Below are 23803 nucleotides of genomic sequence, written 5' to 3' on the forward strand. Positions count from 1 at the left end.
TCACCAAACAAAAGGTAGAGAAGCAGTTGATGTAGACAATCTGACTTCAACCTCTAGCATCTAAACATGTGCACACAGGTGAGTATGCTCACATATTGCACATATCTCATGCATATAACACACGCTCACACACACACACATGCACAAGCATACACACAGTTAGAATGTTTTAGCACAGCAAAAGGAAAAAAAAAGACACCAAATCCTAGGGAAGTGAAGAAGTAATTGTGGGAACGAAGCACATGCCTTAGGAAAGTGATTCATGCCTTGGGAAAGTGAGGCAGGAGGATTGCTGAAAATTGAGGCCAGCTTGGGCTTTATAGCACATACCAGTTCAGCCAGGGCTCCAGAGAAAAGCCATGTCTCAGGAAACCAAAAAGAGAGAGCCCTGGGGCAGAGAGAGCAACTGAGGAAGGAAAAGAGGGAAGCACAGAGGGACAGAGGGACAGGGGGACAAAGGGACAGGGGGGAGTAGAAGAAAATGAAAGGAATATGAAGGGAGTTGAAGGGAAGGGAATGAAAGGAAATTGGGGGTACGTTTTGAATTCCCCCACAGTATCTGGACTGTGAGGCATCGCTCTGAAGACCTCTGGACCCAGAAACCCCCAGTGACAGCCCGGCTATGTTGGAAGACTGGAGGATGCATAGCTAATTACTCTCGTGTTTTGCCAATGTAACCATTAGGGAGAATGGAGCGGAGGAGAGAAAGGTGTAACACATTGTCACAGTTAATCGTCAGTGTCACTTTGACTGGGTTTACAGTCACCTCAGAGACATGCCTCTGGGGGTGCGCCTGTAGGGGTGTTGCCAGAGAGGTTCGACTGAAGAGGGGGCACGCTCCCTGAGTGGGCGCAGCGCCATCCCGTGGTCCGAGAACTGAGTGAGAAGGAGAGTGTGAGCGTGAGCAGATCAGATGCAAGGTGACCAGCTCCCTCCGGCGTCTGCCACTATGACAGCCTGTGTCTCCTCCAACTCTGTCCTTCCTTAGGTTCCTTTCCCCAGGTAGTATGTCACATCAACGGACAAAATAACTAGTGCCCTAGGAACCAGAAATGACTGGATACAGCTCTTATCTGGGCTTCTACCACCAGCAGTGACCGTGACGAAGTAAGTACTTGGATTTTGTGGTCTATGCAGCCCACACTACGATGAAACCCTATGCTTCTAAATCAGAACTATAGTCCTGCAGTATCCTGACAGAAGGGTGGACAGTTGAGAGATAGCTGTCTACTGGGCCCAGAACAGCAGCAGCCACACAAGCATTTTATTATATATTCATTTATCCACTTTTAATTGTTTCATATAATTGTTTTATCGAAATAACAGAAGCTAAGAGGCACTGTAAACAAAAGAGGTTCACTTAGATCTCAGTCGTAGGGGTTTGAGGCCAAGCACTGGCATGGCACGGATGTCATGAGGAACTCAGGTGGTGACATCAGAGATCGCGTGACAAAACAGAAAGCTGGAATGACATTCAGGAATCGGACGTGCTCTTACAAGCCTCTCTAATGAGTGCTTGGGACTCCCATGAGAGTCTCCTTAACCCTTCTCAGGGCCACTTCCCAGTGATGTAAAGACTCACCACCAAGTCCCACCTTTTTTGTGTGCACGGCTCTGTAGCTTTGGGTGCATGCACATTTTTGTGCAAGTGCAGGTGAATGTGTGTGTACCTGTGCCTGTGGGGCCAAAGGTTAACAGCAGATGTCTTCTTCAATCAGTTCCCACTTTGTCTTTGGAGACAAAGAAAACTCACCAAGTAGGCTGGCCTGGTTGACCAGCAAGCATGAGCAACCTGCCTGTCTCTGCCTCTCCAGTGCTGGGGTTATAGGCATGCGTCACCATGCCCAGTTTGTACAGTGGGTGCTGGGGATTGAACACAGGTCTTCACACTTGAAGACAAGTATTTCGCCAGCTAAGCCATCACCTCAGCTCCAGGTCCTACCTTTTAAAGGTACCCTCACCTCTCAATTCCACCACCTAAGTCCCTACAGATGACCTGGAGGCAGCTCCGGGGGGCGGGGCACCACTAACAAGTCCACCTTAAACCTTAGTAGTCTTCCATTACTCCTTTCTTTCCTGTCTGTTCACATTTCCAAATTGGAAATAATGTGCATAGACAAGAGAAGGAACGCAGTCAGTGGACTTTCCAACCGCTCACGTTATTGAACCCCAACATGTGCGCAACATCTACCAGACACATAAGGCTTGACCACCCTTGACCACTCCCAAACTGGCATCATCAGTACTACCGCTCTGGAGGTGCGGTTTGCAGAGCTTCGGTAGTTGAGGCGAACACTTACAGACGCACCACCCTGGCAGCTTCCCGATGGGATCGGCAGGTGAGGAGCACAGACAGCCATCCACTGGGACCAGAACGGAAGTAGCCACACAAGCACTGAGCGCTGCTCTTTGCTGACTTTCATTAATCTCTCCAGGGCCCCCGAGAGGTCAGAGATGTTTACACAGCAGAGGAGGTTGAACTTGCTCACCAGGCTGGCTCAGCTAATCTGCTCCCCAAGGGCTGCAGGCTTCCTCCGTCATGGCCAAACTGCCAGGTGAGGGAGAGGTGGATTGCAAAGGTATGCAAATATTTGACTTCATCCACCATCAAATATATCACTTTCCCCCTTTCCCTGAGCTCTACAAAAAAGTCAGCAAAGCCCCAGGAACTGCCTGGGAGCAAAGAATTTTGCATATGAAGCATACCCGGCTTTAAAGAAAGTGCAAGGCTGGAAGAAAAGTCCATTTCTATGCGCAGAACAATTACAACTGGGGTTTCAAAACTTCACCCCTCTGGACACAGATGGGGAATGCTGATTGTCACTTTGACAGAATCCAGAATCACCTGAGGGGCTAGCCTCCTGGGCCTGTGGAAGGCTGTCTTGGCTACATTAATTGAGATGAAAAGACTCCCCCATTGTGGGTGTCAGTCTCCCTTGGTCTGGCATCCTGCACCGCGTAGATGGAGAAGAGAGATGAGAAATACCCTATATTCGTCCTTCTCTGCTTCCTGGTTATGAAAGTGATATAAGACGCTTCAAGCTCTCCCTGTCTTGACTTCACCTCTACTGAAGGATTATACCTTGAACAATGAATTTAAAAAAAAAAAAATCCCTTCTTTGGCTACATAGCTCTTGTCGGGGCATTCCCTCACAGCAGCAGAACAGAAACTAAGACATATCTCAGTGTGTGAGCCTATGCCCAGCATCAGGCAATGTCATGTATGGAAATAAACTGTCTTTGTATGAAAGGTGAAAACAAGGTTTGCTTTTCCAAACTTCTTTCCCACGATTATTTGGACTCAGGTCTATGGAATAAGGAAGCCACTCCACACTTTTGCATTTTCCAGAAAGTTCTATTATTTTCCAACTATCGGTAATAGGTACAGTATAGCCTTATCCATTCCTCCAGAGAAAACACTAAAGCTGGTTGATCTATGTCACCAGGGGACAGTCAGAAGAAGCCCTATTATGCTTCCTATGCCCTGTCTCATTTCCAGAACCTATTTTTAGGCTAGTAAATTAACAAGGACAAAATGTTTGTCATGTTGTTTTGTTGGCTTTTTATTTAGCAATTTTGTGTATGTGTTGCGTTCATATGTGCACATGTCTACACACAAGAGTTTGTACAATTGTGTGAAAATGAGCATAGAGGTCATAAGTCAATATCAATTGATTCCCTCAATTGGTTTCTTTTTTTTTTTTTTTTTTCCGAGACGGGGTTTTTCTGTAGCTTTGGAGCCTGTCCTGGAACTAGCTCTTGTAGACCAGGTTGGCCTTGAACTCACAGAGATCCACCTACCTCTGCCTCCCAAGTGCTGGGATTATAGGCATGCACCACCACTGCTCGGCTGATTTCATCTTATTTTTGAGTTTTCAGCTTCTTCCTGGGTTAAATCAAGTGTCCATTGAGCCCCTAGGCTCATGCATCTCCTCTACCCTAGTGTTAGAATTACAGCTCATTCCATGATGCCTGTGTTTTTCACTCAGCTTTCTGGGCAACTGAATTCAGGGCTGTACCTGTGCTGCAAGCACTTCACTAACTGAGCCATCTTCCCAGTCTCTATATATTTAACATGTTCTTAAGATGACCTACTCATGAGGTCAATTTAGCTGTTGCCTGGTTTGTACAACATTTTGCCTGGATAGGTTGGTAGGTTCATGACTCAGCCTCCTATCCTTCATAGTACAAAGAAAAGGGTTTTGTCAGAGTCAACGTGTTCGTGGTGGCTTCTTTTTTTTTTTTAATCTCATTTCTTTCTTCCCCAAATGCATAACACCAGCTTGCTCCCTCTTCTTCCCCTTCTTCTTCATCCTGGACACGCTTCAAGAAAGAAGTGATGATATGTGCCATCAAGACACTTCGCATCCATGTTTACTACACTGTTATTCACAATAGCCAAGGTATGAACCAGCATAAAACCCCATCAACAAAAGAAAATGTGATACACACATGATGAGTTTTAAGCAGCTGTAAAAAGTGAAACTATGTTGTTTTCAGGAAAAGGAATAGAAATGTAAGGCATGGTGTCAAGTAAAACAAACCAGACTGTGAGAGATAACAATCACACTTTCCCTTGTATGTGAAATATGGACTTCAATATATGTGTCCCCATCCCCCTGTAACACCCATCACGTCATTTATTCACCAGTTTACCCACAGATCCCTCCACCCATCCACCCACCAATTTATCTGCTCTTTCATTTATCCTCCTGCATTCCTCCATCTACTCACAGACCTGCCTACCCTCTGGTTCACCCCTACATATGCCTCTCTATCATTCACCCATCATTCGCCAGTCCATCCACAATCCATTTCTTATCCACCTACCCATCCACCCTACATCTATCTCCCCCCCTATACACCACCCCACCCACCCACCTGCCCATCCATCGACCCTTGCATCCACTTACACATCAATCCATCTACCCACCCCATATTCCCTACCCATCCGTTCTCACATCTGTTCATCCACCAGTCAGCCCACCCCCACACACTCATCCATTCATCCACTTTATCTGCATCTCCAAAGCTCTGCGGTTTTGTTCAGTGATTTCTAGTTCGCAGCCCCAAAATCTTCCATTAAATAAGTGAGATAAATGAGGCCCGGAGGAGTTTAGTTACTTGTTCTAATTTATGAAACTGCCTTATCTTCTTAGATAAAAACAGAAGCTCGCTGAGGGCTTGATTCATACCCCTGAAGAATTTAGCATAAAGCTTTGCAATTAATGAATAAATGATAAATATCAGGGTGGATTAATGGTTACCCTGAAGCTAATCTCTCCACAGTCACCCTCAAATGGAGACAGGCAAACCTTTTGAAGGAAAAGTTAATGGCAATAAAAAAGAAGGAAAAAAAAACAAAACAATTAACAACCATTTAATGAGTATCACTAGCTAAAAGCTGTGCCAAGTTCTTTTCATACATCCCTTTTAATTCTCCTAATACCCTTATGAAATAGACTTTAATAATCATAATTAGCCCAATAATAATAATAATCAGCAAATTTAATAAAGGAAACCGAGAGTTTGTGTTATGAAATCACCTGCCCTAGGTCACATGGGGAGAATGCAGATGGAACCCAGGTCGGTTTGTTCTGCATGCACCTGCTCTCCCGAACTTCATTCCAAGTCTTCTTGTGGGTGATGAAAAGACGGTTCCAACACTAGAAATGCAATTTGTGCCTGTGATTCTGCCTCTCAAAATAATGATTTGCATAGTGCTCATATGTTATTCTGGAAGTCTGACCAAACGCCAGAGCCAGCAGGATGTAGGATAGGATCAGACAGCTATGATTTCCATCTGGGATGTTCCCAAGGCAAAGCCAATCCAGGTCACCAGTCACTGATGTCACCAACTACCCAATAACTCCCAGTTCAACATGGACTTCTGGGATGGCAAGTCACCATCCAGCCCTTCCATCAAAGGTTACACTTGGGACAGTTCAATAGATGCCCAAGAATCCAAAGATGGTTCAACCTCAGTGTGATTACTACTCCCTTAGACACCATAACAGAGTGTTAGGGGGGGTAATATCAGTGTATTGTAATCATACAAGGGCAAGTAAGATAGTATGGGTGGATAAATAGGTAGTAAGTGGGTGAATGGATAGATGAATGACCAAGTGGGCTGACTGATAGGTGGAATGATGAGAGAAAGGATGGATGGAAGGATGGATGCATGGATGGATGGATGGATGGATGCATGCATGCATGCATGCATGCATGGATGGATGGGTGGGTGGATATTGAGTAAATACACACAGATGGATGGAAGCACAGGTGGTTAATTTGATAGATGTATAGGTGAGTGGACAGATAAAAGGGTAGGTGGGTAAACTTATGGATGGATTTATAGATGGACAGACAGCCCAACGGACGGACAGACGGACGGACGGATGGATGGATGGATGAATGGATGGGTAGATGTAGCTCAGGCATGCTGGTCTTGCACTTATATTGAACAGTGCCAGCTTCTATGTCAATTTCTTTGCATGTCCATTCAGCCTTCTGGGACTAAAGTTTCAAAACCTTTACATTTTAATAAAGATTAAAATTCAGGAGAAAATGTGTTACAGCTACACTGAAGCCATGTGTGCCAAGCAATTACGCAGTGTTTATATTGGGTTAGGTAGCACAAGTCATCTGTGGGTTATGTAAAGTGCCAAGAATATATGCAAACATGCATTCTAGTTTGTATAAAGGGTAGAGAGCCACAGGTTTTGGTATCTACTGGAACAAACCCTTGCGGAGTCAGCCTCCACAATAGTCCCGGCCACGAAGGCCCAACATTCTACCCCATTCTACACCTATTTTGCATTTACTACCCAAAGCCAGTGTGGTAGTTTTAATGAGAAATGTCCCCCGTAGGCTTATGTGTTTGAATACTTAATCTTCAATTGGTGGTGTTATTTGGGGGAGGTGAGAGCTCTTTAGGAGATGGAGCCTTGCTGGAGGAAGGACACACTGGGGTGGGGGTACTCTGAAGTTTATAGCTTGGCTTCGCTACCTGTTTTATCTCTGTGCTTACCGTGTGTGAATAAAATGTGCTCTCTTTGCTTCCTGATTGCCATGCTGGCTTCATATTCCTGCTGCCATCTCTCCCTGCCCTTATAGAGTCTACCTCTCTGGAATTGTTATGTCAGAACAAAGCCTTTCATCTATAACTTGATTTTTATCAGAATAGTCTTACACAGCAACAGAGCAGTAACCGATAGAGTCAGAGAAAAAGTAACTGCCCATAGTCAGATGAATGATCCGTGTAAAGTCACATTGATCCCTGCGATGCTACAGCCACAGTGTCGTTAAAGAAGGTAGAGAATCCCATCGGAGCTCCAAGGAGGCTACAGATGTTTGACATGGTCAGTTAGGATCATAGTTAGCTTTGTCAACATGACACAGCCTAGAATCATCTGAATGGAGAAGCCCCTATAGAGAAATTGATCTGTGAGGGACCGTCATGATTGCTAATGGATGCTGAAGGACCCAGCCCACTGTGGGAAGCACCATTCCCTGGGCAGGTGGTCCTGGGCTATATCTTTTGAAAACCTAGCATAGTGTGAGCCTGTCAGTAGGCAAGAAAGTGGGCCATCAAGCAGGGTTCCTCCATGGCTTCAGCTCCACTGATTTCTACACCAACATCCCTCCATGATAGACCATGACTTGGAAGTGTAAGCTGTATTAAACCGTTTCCTACCATAACTTGGTGCTTATCCAAGAAACAGAAAGAAAACTAGAACAGATAACACAATAGGCTCTCATGGAAAGCCTCCCATGGTGCGAACAGAAGTGTCGTAGAAAGCACAGGAATCTATCAGAATACTAAAGAGAGAATCCGCATCATAGAATACCTGAATCTGAGTCCTAGATGTGCCTTTTACCTCTTATGTGACTTGGACTTATATGCACGGTGGGCTGGATAGATATTGGTCAAGATGACCTCATGCTATTCTTCTCTGGTGCTCTAGAGTCCTATTTGTCTCATTTGACAGTTTCAGGGTGCACTCCATCATGGTGGGGAGTCGTGATAACAGGAGTGTGAGGCAGGTGGTCACTTGGCACCCATAGTCAAGAGGCAGAGAGAGGTGGATGCTGGTGCTTAGCTCATTTTCTCCTTTCTATTCAGTCCGGGACCCCAGCCCATCCTTCAAGATGAATCTTCCCACCTCAGTTAACTCAATTCAGACACCCCTTATGGATATGCCCAAAGGCGTGTCTCCTGTGTGGTTTTAGATTCTGTCATGTTGACAATCAATTTCAACCATCACAGTGAGGGATAGGATCAAGGCAAGAGAGGAAATAAGAGGGAGAAAATGCAATATGTGAAAGAAAACAAGTGTTGCTGCTCAGAGGAGAGATGGGAAGGGGTCTGAAAGAGGCAGCTTCAGAGATGGGGCTTAGAGGGAGAACAAGGCATGTTCATGAGGGACATGGAGCAGAGGAAGCTGGGTGAATGGTCTTGTCTAACCTACATGATGTTATTGCTCTTTGTCTGAGCCAGTGGTTCTCAACCCCCCCCTAATGCTGCAACTGTTTAACACCATTCCTCATGTTGTGGTGACCCCAACCATAAAACAATTTCATTGCTATTCCATAACTGAAATTGTGTTACTGTTCTGAATCATACTATCTGACATGCAGGCTACCTGATAGACAACCCCTGGTGAAAGGGTCATTTGACCCCTGGAGGGGTCTCAACCCACAGGTTGAGAACCACTTGTCTAAACAGAAAGTACTGGTGCATTGGGTAGAGTTTATAAGAAAACAGAACTCTTAGGGTGAATATCTATTATAAATGGAATTTATAATTACCCTCTTAGCTTAAACAATCAGGCAAGGGTAGCCCAACAAAGGCCGTCTCACTCCAGAGAGGTTGGAACCCCGTAGCTTCTCAGTTTACAAGGCTGGTGCCTCAGCGTACGCAGCATGACGTTTGAAGCCTGGGGATTTCTGGAGAGTCACCTTGACCATAACCCTAAATACTCACTTCCAAAACTTACTGGGAGAAAGAGGGAAGTGAGGCCTGGGTGACTCCGCCACAGCAAAGAATTCTGTGACTTCTGGATTAGGGGGAAGAAAGAGAGAGGGGGTTCCATGCAGAGTCCAGGAGAGAGGGGCTCAGATTCCTGCTCGACAACATTTCATATCAGGATCATTAAAAATGCTTTCCTTACTAGGATAGGACATCTGCCTATCACAGCATCCTGAAAACACACTGAACTAAAGCGCATCCCTGGGCCTGGCCAGCTATTTTATTTCACTCTTATTTTATTTTATTATTTTGAGGCAGTGTTTCATTAGCCTTATTGACCTCCAACTTGCTATGTAGCCCAGGCTGGTCTTGAAGTTGTTATATAGCTCAGGCTGGCCTCGAACTCCTGACCCTCCCGTCTCCTCCTTCGGAGTGCTGGGATTGTAGACAGTCCCCTACCTGGCTGTACATTCCTGTTAAGTTTTGAAAACAACATTCTTAATTTTTCTTCACCTTTTCCCATCATGGTCTGTATGAAGACTTGTTAAGTAACTCTTGTTAAGCTTTGGTAGAGGGAAAGGGAGGAGAGAAAGATAGAGAGACAGAGAGAAAGACACAGAGAGACAGAGATGAAGAAATAGAATGGGGGCCTGTTAGGTTAGATCGTCCTTCAAATATGAGATGTGTTACTGCGGTAACCAGAATCGTGGTAGGCAAAGCAAGGTGTTTTGCTCTCCCCTTCTAAAGTTTCTGAGACAATGGGAAGCATTGGACTGTGAGGAAGCAGGCTTAGTTAATATTTGACCTATATTCCATGACAGAGGTAGGGAAGCAAGACCTGTGACTTAGGCTATGTAACAGAGGTCATTCTTTCTCTAGTTATAGAGGTGGGGCTTGGCGAATGCATCATTCACGCAACGTAATGAGGACTGTAAGCCAAAATAAACTTTTCTGCTTATAACTGTACTAGCTCAGGTATTTTGTCATAGGCCATGGTGAACTGGCTATATTCGTATTGTGCTCACAACCTTCTGCGCTTAAATCTTAGTTACATGAAGGGTCTAGCTCTTATACTACCTCTCAAATACTCCTTAGGATGCTTGGATTCTGGATCCTTCATAGGGCTGGTTTTCCTGATCTGATTGGACCTTGTTTTGCTAACATCCACAAATGATCCCAAGCAAAAACAGGCTGCTTGGTCCTCTAGATAATGCCTCACCTCCCCAGACAGGCATCATGCCCCTATTAATACAGCCAGAACGGCCTGCTCCGGAGTCAATCACTCTGCAGCTGGCATTGTGCTTGACATTTTGTGGAGTCAGCTCATCCATCAAGGACAAACATGTTGACACATCTCTAAGTGACATCCAACCTCTCTGCAGAAATGGACAGAGAGATTAGACCCCTATAGGCTGTTCCGAGATGCACCCTGACAGTGGTAGGTTAGAAATCAATTTTAATCTCTCTCCTATTATTTCAGGGTGACTCGGTTCCTAGATCACACCAGTCTCATTTGCAAGGCAAATGGCATACACCTGGCCCTCCATGTGCTCACTGCTGCCTCTTCACCCTTGCTGATGTGGGCAGTCTTGTCAGGCTTTAAACAAAATGCACTGGTGTGAGAGAACACCAGCTACCGCAACGACTTCTTCACCTGTGGCCAGGGAGCCAGAGTTTTATGACTTAGATCTCAGACATCCCACAAAGCTCTTGTTGGAGGCTTCATGTCCAGAGGATACACTATCGTGAACTCAGAACCTTAGCCCTCAGCTATCTCCATCAGATCGCTACCTTTATCTCAGCCATCATCACTATCTCTACAAATCTCTAGTCTATCTTGCCATCATCTCTACAAATCTCTAGCTCTATCTCAGCTATCTCCATCTCCTTATCTCTATTTAACTTCAGCACTCCATCATCCCTGTGTCTATATCTATCTCTCTCTAGGTCACCATCTTTCTTTAGCTCTCCCTCTTATCCATCTCTCCATCTTCTTAGCTTCTCTGTTTCCATCTCTCCTTGCTTCCTGCCCACTATGAGGCGAGCATCTGTGCTGTGTGTGACTTATTCCCCCTCACCATTATATTCCATTTTACCACCGTCCCAACATGGGTCCAGATGACCATGGAATAAAACCTTTGAGACTATGAATTAAAGTAAAACCTTCCCCTGTCTGTATTAATTAATTCCAATATTGCCATAGCAACCAAAAGTTGATGGCTATAAAGAGGAAGGAGGGGACCAGGGTTCCATAATCTTCAAGAGCATTCTGCCAGTAACCTAAAGAAAGGCTGTCTATGCCCTACCTCTTACCAAGCATTCTGACCTGCATCCAGCCAGCTGTATCCATCTCAGGATAGCTATGAATAGAGCCCAATATATTCATAAATTACAATCAATATAATATCATAATGTCAAATTTGAACAACACCAAAGGCTCAACAGCCCCCATATGTCTTGAATACAGAATATGTCAGGTTTGTTTTGAACCTTGTTCCTCAGATAATGGTGGAACTTGGAAGGGCTCTAGAACTTTTAAGAGGTGGATTAAAGATCCAAAGATCACTGGGGACAGGCCTTTGGTTTCTGTCACACCCTCTCTGTTTCCATCATATGAGGACTTCTTACACCATGAAGATGCTACCTCCCCTAGCATAATGACATGTACTTTCCAAAACTGTGAACCAAACCTTTCTTCCCCTAAGCTGTTTCTGTCAAGCGTTTTGTCACATTAATGAGAAGAGCTGACTAATACAACCTCCCCACAGTAGCTAGCAGGTGATCAGCCTTTTGCATACAGACCTTTGGGGGACAGTCAGGATCCAGGGTGCTGAGGAGGTATCTCAGGAGAGAGAATGTGTGTGTGTGTGTGTGTGTGTGTGTCAGAGAGAGAGAGAGACAGACAGACAGACAGACAGACAGACAGACAGACAGACAGAGATATCCAAGCAGTTTTTGATAACCTTGGACCATCAGATCTGGGCCAGATAGCAACAAACAAAGGAAGTCATTTTTACGAGCACCAGTGAGACCTTAACTCTCTGGTTTCCATTCAGCATGCATCCCATAGAACTTGAGTCAGGAGTTCCAAACATCTCTCTTGAAAGTCTCCAGCCCTCAGTGTCTATGTCTAAAGCTGATGTTCTTAATAAATCTTATGAATAAATTGGATGAGCACTCAGCAACAAATGGCCCTCAGGTGTCACTTCTCAGCTACTATCTACCTTCCCCACCCAAGATAGGGTCTCTCTCTTGACTTGGAGCTCAGCAAGTAATATTAAACTAGTTGGCCGGCAAGCTCCAGGGATGCTCCTGAATCTGGGTTCCCAGTGCTGGGATTACATGTGCCCAGCTTTGTTTTTGCTTTTGTTTTTGTTGATTGTGTATTATATTGGTTCTGGGGATCAATTCATGTCATGAGTTTGCAAGGTAAGTCTTTACTGACTGAGCTCTCTCTCTCTCTCTCTCTCTCTCTCTCTCTCTCTCTCTCTCTCTCTCTCTCTCTCTCCAGTCTTGACAGTGGTGAAACATTTTGTCCACTGTTTTATTTGGAGACAAACATGCAGCACATATGCACATGCGCACACACATGCACACATGTGCCACATATTCACACAAATACAGCACATACGCACACATATACATAAGACATTGAAGCAAAGACCAATGCAAAGCAAAGGCCTTTTACTGGGGAATATCCTCAGGAGATATACCTAAGGTATTGCAGAAAAGAAGGCCAATCCGTGAGTTTTGATATTCGTTGATGCAGAATGGGAACCCAGAAGTCATTGTCCTCCTCTTACATTTCCTTGTCAAGATACAGCATGTCAGCAAGGGCTGTGAGCCATGCCCAAGCTGTTCCCTAAGGCTCCTACTTCCATGGTCCCAGTGACATCTCTGGCCTGCATCACTGTGGCCACCTCTCAATGGTTCTGCATGTATCTGCCCTTGCTTTTTTTCTGTATCTTACTCTCTACTCACTCAGAAGACACTCCAAAGAAAAACCAATGTGCTGAGTCCCCATGCCATCTCGTTGCACTGAAAATAGAGTCCAAAGTCCTCTGCATGATGCTATCAGTACCCTGGGCTATCGTGGCCTACACACACACACACACACACACACACACACACACACACACACCTTTAAACACACGAGCAACTGCCCAGACGCGCACGTCCTCATACAGAGAAGAGACTCTGAAGATGTGGACAGGAGAGCCAAGGGACACAAGCATTTTCCAAGATTATACAATATGGAATAGTTCAGCTGGCTAACTCTGACCTTCACAGACTTTATTTGGTTCTCTCAGTCTGAGGAGGTCTCCGGAGACTCTACAGAATTCTATTAATGTGTAAAACACGACTCAGTTCATTCATGGACGATAGCGTTATTATCATCAATGAACTTGAAAAGACGAGGAAGGTCAGCCAGGCCTGATGGTACAAGCCTATCTATGATCCCAGCCATACAGAAGGCAGAATGGCTACAGGTTCAAGGCCTGCCTAGACTACATAAGGAGTCTTAGGCCAACCTTGGCAACTCAGTGAAACCCTGTCTCAAAATGAAAAGTAAAGAGAGGGTTGTAGGTGTGATTCTGAAATAGATTGATTGCCTAGAATCCCCAGTAAAAGACTGAAAACAAAGCCCAGAGGTAGAGGGTTTTCACAGAACTCCCCAGTGAGCTCGCAGCTGGTTATGGCCCAACAACAGAGTGCCTGTCTAGATTCTCACAGTGAGAGGTAGCTCTAGGATAAGGTTTGGAATGGAGCACTGGCCTAGTACCTCTCCGGTGAGGGATAGGGTGTGTGACTCAGAGGCAGAGCACTCGCTTGGCATGTATAAGACATTGAGCTCATACCCATTTTTGTGAAGAGAGAGGAAGAGGAGTAAAGGAGAGAGGGATCTTAAATGAAGCGGTACCCATCACCGTACCCATCTGCGGTGATGAGGTGTCCAGCCAAGGCCTTCCTTGGTGATGCTCAACCTCAGCAGGCTCCAAGCTTGCTTCCTTGGTCTCGCCCCGTTGTTGTCTCATCATCATTTTGAACTGGGTCCCTCACCTTACATGCCCTGCCCTGCCAGCAGGTGTATGTGGCCCACAGCCGGATCCAGGTGCACACGGAGAACACATTCTTCTCGTGGAGACATCAGCAGGGTGATTAAGTTCCCTCTTGACGTCAGCCTCCCCTTCAGAGTATATATTCAGGCAGATGCTCAACTCCCACGTGTCAGAGATGTTGTGGAAATAATTAACTCTTCAAGTAGAGGGTTGAACCGGGCCATCTCCCCGGAAGCTTCCCATTGCTCACAGTAATGACAGCTCTGGAGATGGTAGCAAAATGCTCGTCGTGGTAGACTCATTCTGCACGTGGATTTTAACCAGATGTCCATGTCAGAATCCCTTGGCTTAGAGAGCTGTTCTTCCAAGATGAAGGTATCTAGGCCCTACTGGAAACATATAGCATTGGCCAGGCTTGGGGGTGCACACAACTGTGATTCTAGAACTTAGGGGGTGGAGGCAGGAGGATTGGGAGTTTCAGACTAGTCTGGGCTGCACATTGAGACCCTGTCTCAGAAAAGCATAAACAGAGACAAAGCACCAGTCCATGCTAAAATTTAGATGGAAATTGAAAACATGCTAAGCGGGACACCAAAGACTGCACCTTACTTGTGCATATATGATATCCACATATATGCAACTCCGAGAATAGGTAAATCCACAGACACAGGAAGCAAATTACTGATTGCCCGGAGCTCAGGGAAGGAGAGAATTAAATTAGCAACTCAGTGGAGACAGGGTCTCCTCCTGGGTGATAGAAATCATTTTTGTTTTGTTTTTATTTCTAATAGTGTGTACATGAAGGCATGCATGCATGCAAGTGTGTGTGTGTGTGTGTGTGTGTAGATTTATGCACACGGGTGTCCACAGAGGCCAAAGGAGGGCAGGCAGAGTTACAGCTAATTGTAGTCACCTGGTGGGAGTGCTGGGCACCAAACTCAGATCTTCTGCAGCAGTTGGGGTATACACTCAACCCCTGAGCCATCCCTGCAGCCTGGAAAATATTTGAAAACAAACTGAAGAGATGGAATGCCGACATTGTGCACATATTCAGTGACAGCGGCTTACGATTTTAAATGCTTCTTTTATGTCATGTGAAGTTCACGTCAGTGAAGGTTTCTATTGAGGAGAGGAAAAGAACGGAGCATGGTGGTATACACCTGTGATCCTAGCACTCAGGAGTCTGAGGCAGGAGGATTGCCACCCTGGGCTACATGGTGAGACCTTGTTATAAAGGAATAAAAAAGAAAGACATACTGAATCAAAATCTGTAAGAGTAAATGAGGGATAGAGGTCTTTGTAAACAGCCACCAAAGACGTTTAAAAAGAAATTTAAGTGTGTGAGTGTTTGATGTGTATATGTATGCATGATTTAGCATATATGTTGACATACACGTGTGTGAGAGAGTGTATATGCACATGTATGTGCATGCACATGGAGATCCGAGTTTGATGATGGGAATAATTTTCAGTCCCTTTTCTATCTTATTCATTGAAGCAAGGTCTCTCAGTCAATCCCAGTGCTACAAGATATGACTTGTTTTTGATAGCCAGCTTATTCTGGTGATTGCCTATCTTTGAGGCAGGAATTACAGATACCCTTCATTTAAATGGGCTTCTAGTGACTCAAATTTAGGTCCTAATGCTTGCATGGCAAGCACGTCAGCCACTGAGCCATCTCAGTCCCTCTCCTAATGACATTTAAAGGCATTGATACCTAAGGACTACTTTGAAAAAAAGGGCATCCCTGGTTTCTGCCCCCCCCCCCCCCAGGCCATCACTTACAAGCAACATAGGGATTTTAAATAAAAAGGCAATTGCAATTGTTAATATCAACAGTCAACTTGACAGGATTTAACCTCACCTGGGAGAAACACCTCTGGGTGTGTCTATAGGGAAGATTTTAGATTAGATTAACTGAGATAGGGAATGCCACTCTGAACTATGGGCAATAGCATCCTACATGTTGGAGTCCTGGACTGAATACAAAGGAGAACATGAGCTGAGCACCAGCATCCATCTCTTTCTGCTTCCTGACTGTGGGTGCAACGTGACCAGCTGCCTCATGCTCCTGCCACCACGCCTTCCCCACCAGGATGGACTGTGTACCCTCAAACTGTGAGCCACAGTAAACCCTTTCTTCCTTCCTTAAGTCTCTCCTGCTCAACATTTTTGTCACTGCAATAAAAGAGTAACCAAATACATCAGCACAGAGCTGCAGGACAGCTTGTATTGGAGCAACATCTCCCTCGGTACCCCAGTGCCAACACACAGAAACAAATAGATAAATTTTTAAAATGTGATGACTTTCTGTCTCGTTGCACTCTCAAACCTTTCTCTTTCCCCAAGTTCAAGGATTCCACGGACACACTCCATCAGTAAATAAACACGACCATGTTGTATACAGAGTCACAGAATTCTGAAGATTCTGAAGACAGCCGACAACTGTAGAGATTCACTCCCAGCACACGCAGGTCAGAATCAGCCAGCTTAGCCTCGTGAACCCTGACCAGCTCTAGCAAATCTTTGTACTCCCTGACTGCCAGAATGAGCAACTCCCGCCTCGGAAAGTTCCGTCTTCTTCCAAAAAGAAAAGAAGTGTGAGCCCTGCTTTAACACGAAAGGCCACCTGCTGTGTTTTCTTTTAATGTGACTTAAAACTGAGTCGTTCCAAATCACATGAATCATCTCTAAATTTAGAAAACAGCTCCTAATACACACTGCCTGCTCTGAATCGTCAATAATGTTTCCCAGCATTCATGGGGGAAGAGTTGCTGCCAAGAGCCTCTTAGTTTGGCTCCTTGCACTCCTCACGAGGTGATCAAGAAAATCCTTGCTGTCTGCGCAAGTGTGAGGCTCTCTGTGAACAGGAGAACAAAGGGAGGGTTTAGTCCATCCTGTGCAGAAGAGTCAAGAATCCTTCTACACCACAAGGTAGACTGCTTCTCAGTAAGGGCTTGGGGGTGGGTTGGTAACGTGAGGATCATCCACACCTGGAACAAATACAATCTCCTGGTTCCTTTTTCAAAATAAAAGTTCCTTGAGTCTGCTTAGGTCCAACTATAGATAAAGAGGAAGAACTGGGCCCCGGCTGGTAGCCTAAGCTGGCTACCCTACCCAAACTCTACTAGCCTAGCCAATCCCCGCCTCAAGCCAAACTAGAAGTTTAGAGAAGAAAACTACCGATAGCCAAATTGGCCTAATGACCCGCAGAAGTGACGACGTCATGCACCTGTACTAGAGACAGGATGCAAAATATAGAAATGAATCCATTCGTGGTTTTTATTGAGAAAAATACAACACGAGCTGGAGAGAGAAGAAGAAGGCACGATGACCGAAAGGCTGGACCCTTCTGATGACTCTGACCGTGAAGAAGGGGAGGAGGGGGCCTCTGTGCTGAGCCAGTGCCCACCCTTAGGAGCTGACAGTTCGGGCTAAGATAAACTGACTCCATTCACAACCGAGTCTCCAGAGTTGCAGAAGTTCTTATTATGAAATGGGGATCCAAGCTCCTCATGGTGGCCCATCTTCCAATCTGGTTCAGGTGTGAAATTTCCCCCATGGGTTCCTGTGTTTGGATAATCGGTTGTGGTGCTGATGTTTAGAGAGGTTGTAGAATCTTCAAGAGGTAGGGTCCAGAAGGCTACTAAAAGGGGCCTTCGAGGCTTCAGTGCCACCATGCCCCTGCCTGAGCCTTTTATTTCCTATTTGGCAGTGCATACGAAGCTGTGTTGTAAGCATTGACCACTCTGACCATACGGCCCAAAGCAGCTTGACTTCCCTGCTGGAATGGACTGCATTCCCTGACCTGTTAGTCAAAATGAACTCTCCTTGAAGTTGCTTTCACTAGGTATTCTGTTGGAGCAATGAGAAACCAGTATGCCTTCCTCCCACTCCCTGCCGTACACCTCCACCTTAGCATTCTTCCCTACACAGCGAACCCACAGTGGCTAGCAAAGGCTTTAGAGAAAGGACACACTTAGGACACACTTTATACATGCTTCATGAAGCTTGTATGAAGCCTGACTACCAATGGTATATGGCCAATTTCTTCTTCCTCCACTGTTGTTCACCTAGACATGTTATACACTCATGTACTTATTTGTATGTTTGAGCATGAACACACGGGTGGGGGGGGGACTAGTTCATAGAAGAGACTTCTTCCTGGTAACTTCACATGGTTAGTTTCATACTTCAAATGAAAATGAGCTAGCAGACTCTGGAGTGAATGAAGTCATCACATTCAAGGACTTGTTATAGAGTTCCATGAATATTGTGGATGCCACTGCAGGATGAAGGAACTCAGGTGTGGTGCAGGTACCTGGCCAATGCCTGAGACCCTTCTAAGCCTATAACCTTCTGCCTTAAATCTATGTATCTTTGCAGGCTATCTAAAAACTCATTTCTTCAAGTACCAAGATCACCCCCATTCTTATCCAGAGCAGAAATCCCACAGAAGTACTGAGTCAGTTAAAAAACCAACAAAATGAGAAATGTGGGTTGAGGAGATGGTTCAGTGTATAAAGTGCTTGTCAAACAAGAATGATGACGTGAGTTCAAATCCCCAGAACCCATGTAAAGCCAGATGCAGTTGCACATGGTTATAATCCCAGTGATGCTGAGGCTAGATGGGTGACAGAGAGAGAAAATGTCTGTAAGTTTGTGGTGAATGAGAGGTTATGGCACAAACAAGGAGGATGATGATGACTGATAGCTGAGGTTGTCCTTAATATCCCCATGAGTGTTGAGGTGTGTACACAATACAGTCACACAAATAATGTATGGTTTTCATGTATAATACCCCCCATGGGCTCACATGCTTGAATATTTGTTTCCTAATAGGTGGTCCTATTTGGGAAGGTTATGGAATCTTTAGTGTAGAGCTTGGCTTAAGGAAGTATGTCACTGGGAGAGTGGGCCTTGAGTCTTTATAGCTTGGCCCCACTTCTTGTTCACGTCTACATCCTGTGTGTGAATGCAGTGTGGCCAGGCCCCTTCCTGCTCCACCACCGTGCTTCCCTTGCCTGTCATTGTGTCTGTGCCGTAATAGGCTCTTTCTCTCTGGGGCTATAAATCTAAACAGGCCCTTTCTCCCCTAGTTGGGGTATTTCATCACAACAAGAGGAAAGCAGCAGATACAGATGGATAAGTGCATGTACACACACACACACACAGAGAGAAGATTAAAGTAATCAATGGAAATAAACTGTTATAGTTTCACCTCTTTTTTGTGATAAAACACACTCTAACATATCAAACACACACACAAAATGAAAATATTATTAATTTTTATCAATTTATTAAAGGATTAACAAATGAGTAAATGAAAATATTGTGTACGTGATATGATATGAGAAAATAGAATCACATATGATACAAGAGTGATAAGACAGGGTATGATTGCTGCTCGGGTCTCTTACAGTTCTTGTTACTGGATTTCCTGTTTTTTTTTTTCCCCTCAATCTACTTCCTTGGAACAATCTCAGTCTTCAACCAGCGGCTGTCCCAGTTCCTTCAATGCGTCCACCATCAGATGATGCATATTTATGTTCTGTTCGTGAGACCAGTTTTTCTCTCTGGTACTGTTGCTAGAACTAGTTCTGTCTGGCACGAAGTTTGCAGGATGACTCATGCTTGCTTTCGTGGCTGAGTGGCGTGTGGTCCCCTTCCACAGCGACTGCCATGGTAATGAGGATGACGAGTCACCCAGCAACAAGGCTAAGGGATGACAGAGCATCGTAAGGAGGAGATTCAAACAGTCAGAGAAGCGAGTAGATGTCTGTGGCTCTGGTCTCATCTCTGCTGATGTGATAAACCACTTAGACCAGAAGCAGCGTAAGGCAGAAAGTGTCATTGCTGCCTACAAGCTAGAGACCAGCACTGAGGGACGTCAGGACAGGAACTGAAGGGAAGACACATAGGGAAATGCTGCTTGCTGGCTCAGGCTCTGGCTCAGGCTTAGCTAGCTCTCTTCTTAAAACATATTTTTATTATTTTTCATTAGGGGTGCACATGTCTCTGTGTGTGTATGCACACTTGAGCACAGTGCCCCTAGAGGCCAGAAGAGGGCATCAGCTCCCTGGAGCAGGAGTAAAAGACAAGTATGAGCTGCCTGACATGGATGCTGGGAATTGCAACTTGGGTTCCCTGCGAGACCAATATGTGTTTCTAATAGCTGAGCCATTTCTCCAGTCCTTACTTAGCTTTCTTGTATAGTATAAGACCACCTGCCCTGCAGGGAGTGGTGCAGCCTACAGTAGGCTGGATCCTCCCACATCAATTGTCAATCAAGACAATCACTCACAGCCACAGGTCAGTCTGATCTAGGCAATCCCTCAGTAGGGACTCCCTGCTCAGATGACTCTAAGCGGTGTCAGGTTGATAGTTAAGCTAACTAAGATGTATATAATGTAGCCTTGTTACAAACAATCAGAAAGGATTGCTCAAGGCACAAGGCAGAAGCAGGAGTTCTGTAGCTTGAAGGAGAAATGTGCCCTCCCCTGCCCTGTCGGCTCATGTGTTTGGATATTTAGCCCCTAGGAGGTGTTGTCATTTTGGGAAAATGTGAAACTTGTACGAAATGATGGCTTTCTGGAGAACATGGGCCTGTAGGGCTAGCCTTAAGGTACTGTAGTACTGCCCTACTTCCTATTGTTCTCAGGTTCCTGACTGCTGATACATTACAGCCAGTCACCTTACGTTCTCTGCCTTCCATAAACTGGATTCCCTGGAACTCTGAGCCATATAAGTTGTTTCTTGCCGGGTATTTTCTCACAGCAAGGAAAAAGTAACTAGTACAGACAGTGTAGTAAAAGGGGCTCAAAATCAAAAGACACTCTCACGAGTCAGACCCACTCATGAGGAAACAACTTAAGCCTAATACACAGTGAGCCCCTGTTTCTTTCCACTTTCTTTATAGTCTTTATTTTTAGTTTGTTACTTTTCATAACTGTTGTTGCTGTACTCTTGACTTTTTAGGTTATTTATTTTATTTTATATGTATGAGTGTTTTGCTTACATATATACATGCACTCCCTGCCCACAGTACCTGCAGAGTTCAGAAGAGGGAATGCCCCAGAACTGTAGTTACTGTTGGTTACAAGCCACTGTGTAGGTGCTGGGAACCAAACCCAGGTCTTCTGCAAAAGTAACAAGGGCTCGTAACAACTGAGTCATCCCTCCAGCCCCTGCTTGTTTTCAGACAGAGTTTTACTCGGCTCGGATTGATCTTGAGCACATTGTGCAGTTCCAGTTGGCATGTAATTCAGGGCAATTCTTCTGCCTCAGCCTCCTTACTGCTTTGACTCCCATCATGCCCAGATTCTTTCCCATTCTCTAATACACATGTATAGATGCGCCTGCACGGGTGTATACAATGTTATTACAATATTGGAGAGAGTCCAACATTTCTTAGGATTCTGTGCTGTTTGACTATACTTTCCCTCAATCAAACAGCCATGGGAGTCCTTTTGTTCTTTTCTCAACAACTCTCCAGAGCTTTCCAAAGCCAGGCACCCATTCCTAAGGGAGCCCAGCACCATTGCCAGGCAGCCAATGGGAGCTGTTTAACATCATTTCCATAGCTTGTCTTCATTTATCATGGAGGTTATCAGCACACCCTTTACTGAAAAATCTCCCTGGCTCTTGTCCCTTGGCCACTAACCTTAGCAATGTCAGAAGGGTTTTTCAAAGCTCTGAACCTTCATTAGCATGCCAGGCAGGTTGCCAAGGATACCATGACAGCTATGACTGGACCTGGGCACCCATGGCCAGAAGTGAAGTGTCCCAACAGCAAGACAAAAGGAAAATAAAGTGAACTAACCTTTTATGTGGAGGTTGTACAAAGTTGATCCTGATTCCACCAGATAGAAAGTAAAACCTTCTATAAAGAAGATGGCTACAGGGGTTCAGTTGATAAAGTGCTTGCCTAGTATATAAGAATATAGACTATATACTAGAAATATATTATAATATATGTATATATGTATATACATAAAATATAGGAAGCCCTAGGTTCCATCTCTAGCACCACATAAATCAGTAATGGTGGTACAAGTCTGTAATCCCAGCACTCAGGAAGTAGAGAAAGGAGGGCCAGAAATTCAAGGTCACCTTTGGCTACATATCCAATTTGATGCCAGCCCAGGCTTCATGAGACCCTGTATTAAAACAAATAAACAAACAAAAAATTAAGATTATTCTGGATTACTCTGAAAGGCCCTGTACAATCACAAATGTAAATTTCTACATCTAGCTAGAAATTCAATGTTAGTGTTAAAAACAAAATAACAAAGAAACAAAAACTACCTTTAGTACCAGCACTCAGGAAGCTGAGGTAGAAAAATCATCCTGAGTTCGAGGTCAACCTGGAGCCTAGTAAGTTCTAGAACAGCCTGGGCTAGATTGAGACTCGCCTAAAACAAATGAACAACCCTCTACTAACAAACACCAGCCAAACCAATCAACACACCGAGCTGACATGATGCTGGATACTGGTCTTGGGAATATTGCTTTCCATGGGTCTGATAGTTAAGAATGATGATGCCCAGGAGGCTGAAACAGAAACTTGGCTACATGAACTATATAGGGAGGGCAGAAGGAGGTACAGAGGGAGAGAAAAGAAGCAGGGAAAGAGAAGAAAGAGGAGGGAGAAAGGGAGGAAATGAGGGAGGAAGGGAGAGAGAAAGGAAGTAGATAAGAGAAAGGAAGGGGAAGAAGAATTGGAGGGAGAGAGGAAGGGATGTGAGGAAGGAAGGGGGAGGAAAGAAATGGAAAGGAAGGAAAGGAAAGAAAAGGTAAGGGGAAAGGGAAGGAAGGAACAAGATGAAGGGAAGAGAAGAAGGAAGAAGGAAAAGAAAACAGAAAGAGGTGACCATCACCTTTGCTCTTAGGTGTGGGTGGAGCCAGAACTCAGATCCAGCCCTGTGACTCCAAAGCGCAGATCTTCCTACAACAATATCGTTAGAGAATATCTGGTTTTAGCTTCGTCTGTCAACAGGACACAAACCTAGAGTCGCCTGGGAAGAGAAACACTCAACTGACTAATGGTCTACGTTAGATTGACCCGTGACCACGTCTGTGGAGGCATTTCTTCATTGTCAATTGATTGAGGAAGGCCCAACCCACTCTGGGCGGTGCTAAGCCTAGGTGGGTGGTCCTGGGGTGTGTGAGAAAGCTGGCTTAACACGAGTTAGAGAACTAGCCAGTAAGCAGCACTCCTCCATGGCTTCTTCTTCAGGTTCCCGCCTTTAGTTCCTACCTGGGCTTAGCTTCGTGATGGGCTGTGACTTGCAAGCTGAAATAAACCCTTTCTTGCCAAAACTGGTTTTGGTCACTGTGTTGATCCCAGCAACAGAAAGCAGAGTAGGGTATACCCCCAAACCCTTGCCAGGATACAGACACAGAAATCTCTTGTATTTGTCTATCCGCATTGAGTCTGGAAAACTCATGAGTGAGAATACTTTTTTCTCTACATGAAACCAATACATTTGCAGTATTCAGTATCAGCTCTGGGAGCTGGTAGAAAAGTCCTTCACCATTCAACCATCCACAGGGATGCAGTCGTCAGAGATCCCTCCTGTGACTTTGGCTACCTGAGTCTCCATTAGTAAAGTAACTGGAGCATGCCCAGCTACACGTGCCACCGCTCACCAGCCAGCTAGGCACAGAGGGCATGGCTCGGCCACATATGAGAAATGCTTTTCCTAGAATCTTGTGTGCCATAGTCAGGGTTTCTATTGCTGTGAAGAAGAAACACCATGACCACGGCAAC

The sequence above is a fragment of the Alexandromys fortis genome, unplaced genomic scaffold, assembly GCF_014885135.2.
Source record: "Alexandromys fortis isolate MF-2015 unplaced genomic scaffold, M_Fortis_MF-2015_v1.1 scaffold_151, whole genome shotgun sequence".
Taxonomy (NCBI): Eukaryota; Metazoa; Chordata; class Mammalia; order Rodentia; family Cricetidae; genus Alexandromys; species Alexandromys fortis.